We start from the raw sequence: 4,213 nt of genomic DNA on the forward strand, positions 1-4,213 counted from the left end.
TTCTAAGGCACCATATTCTCAAAATTCTTAACATGAACCACTAAGATAAGTGCTAAGTTGACCCTCATCCTCTTCATCATCGATGAAAATCGTTTCATGGACGATGTCTTTTCTAACATAGTAATTGTTCTTGAGAACGAATCCTAGCTTGTTAATGGTGTGTTCATCAATCGGGTTAAACAAAGTGTGCAACATCGGTGGATTAAATTTGGTGTCTACCCCAAATTGGTTGAGAATCTCACTCTCAACCATACCATATGATAGCATTTTAAAGCCCCCATTGATGGTCCTCAATATATCATCCATAATGAATTTTGTAAGGTCAATCTTATGGTTTTTCTTGATATGATAAATGAACCAAAGGTCCTCACCCATGATAATGGAGTAGTTGAACCCATGAAGTCGGATAGTTTTAAGGCTTAAACGTGTTAGAAAAATACTTTAAACGAATTAAAATTGAAGAAAAACACGATTGAGGTGAGAGGATTTGAGAAAATAAAGGATGGGGTGTCGCTGGTTTAAGAAGAAATGTATGGTCAGGCCATTTAAAACAAGTTGTCTATCTATAGATCTTGAGTATCTACCAATTGATAAGACTAAACATTTTTATTTTTGGCTACTAACTGTTGTCTATCGATAGATGGGGCACAGACTTTTTATTTTTGGGTTCTATCTTCTATCTGTCAACAGCTATGAATGATCTATCTATAGATAGGCCATGGTGGGTTTTGATCTGGGCTTGTAGAAGCTATCTATCGATAGACTATGTTGATCTATCAATAGATGTCCTTAAGTGGCTTTGAAAAACAGAGTTTTGACTGTAAAAAAACAAGCAAGAAAGTCCAAAATTGAGTTTTTTTATCATGGATGAGTTCATAACTTGTGAAAAAACACTTGAAGCAATATTTGAACCCAATGCCTTAGATTTTTGGATTTAAACTTGGATTTTTCCAAAAAATTATTCTCTTCCACAAGTTTTGAGGCATTTCTTATATTAGATGGCTATGCACAGTTAAGCACAAATGAGTGATGAATGAATGAATATATCTTATATCAAATTTGTAGAAACATACACCTTAATATGAAAACAATCATTTAGCACATTTATCATCTACATCATCATAAAGACAATAATGTTCAAAGTAAAGGATGCACTTCATCAACTTAAATTGTTCACATCAAAATCCATCAAAAGGATCAAACTTTTCATCATTTAATTTATCTAAGGTTGATTCATAATACCGAATTCAATTCTTATTTGACAAAATTGTTCTTTATCAAGAGGTTTAGTGAAAATATAAGCTAATTGGTCTTTGATACCAATATATTTGAGAACAATGTCTTCTTTTTTAACATGGTCTTTAATGAAATGATATCTTATTTCTATGGGTTTAGTCCTAGAGTCATGGATGGGATTTTTTGTGAGATTTATGGCACTAGCATTATCACATTTTATTGGAATTCTTTTCATACTTAATCCATAATCTTTTAATTGTTGCTTCATCCTTAGCACTTGAACACAACAACTCTAGACAGTCGCATACTCTACTTCAGCAATGGACTGAGCTACATTATTTTGTTTCTTTGAAAACTAAGAGATCAACATGCTACCTAAAACTTGGCATGTACTAGATATGCTCTTTCTATCTATTTTGTATTAACCAAAGTTGGCATCCAAATATGAAAAAAAACTAAAAGTGGAACTCCTTGGATACCATATTCTTAAATTACTTGTGTCTTTTAAGTACTTGAAGATTATTTGGCAGCACTTAAATGAGGTTTTCTAGGAGATGATTGAAACCTAGCACATAACCCCACACTAGAGCTTATGTGTGGTCTACTAGTGAGTAAATAGTGCAAGGATCTAATCATGGGATTGTAGAGCTATTGATCAACAGGTGCACCTTTTTCATCCTTGTCAAGCATTGTTAAGGAGCTCATTGGTGTGTGTTATGTTCTTTTGCTTTTCATACCAAACTTCTTGACCATGTCTTTTGTATACTTAGCTTGACTTATAAATGTGTCATCTTTTTTTTCTTTAATTTGTAGTCCAAGAAAGTAGTTTGGCTCACCCATCATGCTCATCTCAAATTCTCCTTACATAGTCTTAGCAAACTCTTGAAAAAAAAGTTCATTAGTAGCACCAAACATGATATCATCAATATAAATTTACACAATTAAAATGTCTTTGCCTTTGCTTTTGATGAAAAGAGTTTTATCAACTATCCCTCTATTAAAATCATTTTTGGTTAAGAATTTTGATAAAGTCTCATACCAAGCTCTAAGTGCTTCCTTTAAACCATAGAAGGCTTTTCTTAATCTAAAAACATGATTTAGAAGAGTAAGATTCTCAAAATCGAGAGGTTGTTCAACATATACTTTTTCATTTGTGAGCTCATTTAGAAAAGCGCTATTCATATTCATTTGATATAGCTTAAACTTCATGTAGCATGCAAAAGCTATAAGCATTCTATTAGCATCTGGTCTAGCTACCAGAGCATAAGTCTCATCATAATCTATTCCTTCCTCTTAACTATATCTTTTGGCTACTAACCTTGCTTTGTTTCTAGTTATGGCTCCATTTTTATCCATTTTGTTCCTAATGACCCATTGAGTACCCACAATTGGATAATCATTTAGCCTAATAACTAACTCCCATACCTGACATCTTTCAAATTGATTTAATTCTTTTTGCATAGCTAGTATCCAATAGTCATCGTCTAAGGCTTCATTAATGTTTTTAGGTTCAATTTGAGAAATAAAGGCAACATACTCACAAACATTTTGAATTGTAGCTCTAGTTCTTACCCCTTAATTAGGATCATCAATAATTTTACTTTCAACCTCTTTTTTTACCATTGGATACCTAGGCTTACATTCTTTAAAAAAATGTTTAATTTATTGCTCTATTTTTTGTGATGCTTCTTCATTCACTTTGGATTCTTCAATATTGAGACCAAGCTCTTCAATTTGTACTTGAAAGATACCTATACCATCATTATAGTTTACCTTTTTAGGTGAAGGGTTAGAATCATCAAATAAAACATGAATAGATTCTTCAACAACTAATGTCTCTTAGTAAACACTCTATCACTATAAAAAAAGAGCTTTTTCTGGTGGAATTTTTCATTGGAAAAAGTTAACATTTCGTTGAAAATACCTTTTTTCGATAGATTTCCAATGAAAAATCTATTGGAAATTCTGTCGATAAAAGCCTCGTCGGAAATACTTTTTATTGAAAATCCAACAAAAAATTCCATTGGAAAAAATACATAATCTGTCGACTATCCCATAGTAATTTTGCTGGAAATTTACAATGGAATTTTTCATTGGAAAAGTGTTTCCCATGGAAAATTCCACTAGAAAAGCATTCCCAATGAAAAATTCCATTGGAAATTTCCAATGAAATTTTCCATTGGTGATGAATTTCCAATGGAAATTCTTTTACTAATTTTCGATGGCATGTTCTGTTAGTAATGCTTTTCCAACAAAAATTACTAATTAAAATTTCGATAATAAATTATCAATTGATAACCACAATTGACTTTCACAATTTATAAGAAAAACACACATTAAAAATTAAAATTCAAAGTCAAGTTCATATAACTAAAAATTGCCATAAACACAAAATATCTAAAAATGTCAAACGCATATGAATATAAAGCTAAATGTGCTATTAAATACCTATACTAAAAGTATCCAAGTCTAGCAATGAAAAAGAGACATCATATCATGAAATGTTACGTTCTTACTTGTCAAGATTTGAGCTTGAAGTACCCGTATTTCTTTGTTTTGAAAGCACATTAGTCATGATCATTGTTTCCATACGTGCAATAAATTCACTCATGTTTTTCCCATTGCATTCTTAATTTCTTCATGTATTTCCTCACGTATCTTATCCAAGTTTTTTGATAGATTTTTCACTTTCTCTTCTAATGCAATTGCAGGACTGGTAGCATTTGAGTTGATAGGGCCACACCCAGACTCAAATATTGCTACATTGTTGTGTGTTCCATTAAGTAAAGCTGTAACAAGCACTCAAGCACCAACCCATACACGTGAGTGTGTGTAGTCTCCATTCCTCCAATTGCTTCAGTCCAAGCATGCGAATCGAATTCTGGCCGTGAAGATGAATCTTCACCATACTTCTGTGATAATACAAAATTATACATTTTCTATATAAAAAATTAAATAAGATTAGTATTCAATTATA

At 31.8% G+C, this 4,213-nt stretch overlaps 1 long non-coding RNA gene across 2 annotated transcripts in view; it reads right to left on the reverse strand.

Moving 5' to 3' along the window:
* Positions 1 to 4,213, reverse strand: part of LOC110422621 (uncharacterized) — a 9,504-nt gene that overhangs the window by 4,265 nt on the left and 1,026 nt on the right. Inside the window, exon 3 of one of the 2 annotated variants that reach the window (XR_002445733.2) lies at positions 3,753 to 4,148. This is a non-coding gene — a long non-coding RNA (uncharacterized LOC110422621). Of the gene's footprint in view, positions 1 to 3,653; positions 4,149 to 4,213 lie in introns of those variants that run through there. The other variant, XR_002445732.2, reaches the window with a different exon arrangement.

The sequence above is a fragment of the Theobroma umbraticum genome, unplaced genomic scaffold (genome assembly GCF_002168275.2).
Source record: "Theobroma umbraticum cultivar Fairchild unplaced genomic scaffold, ASM216827v3 scaffold_146.0, whole genome shotgun sequence".
In the NCBI taxonomy this organism is placed as follows: domain Eukaryota; kingdom Viridiplantae; phylum Streptophyta; class Magnoliopsida; order Malvales; family Malvaceae; genus Theobroma; species Theobroma umbraticum.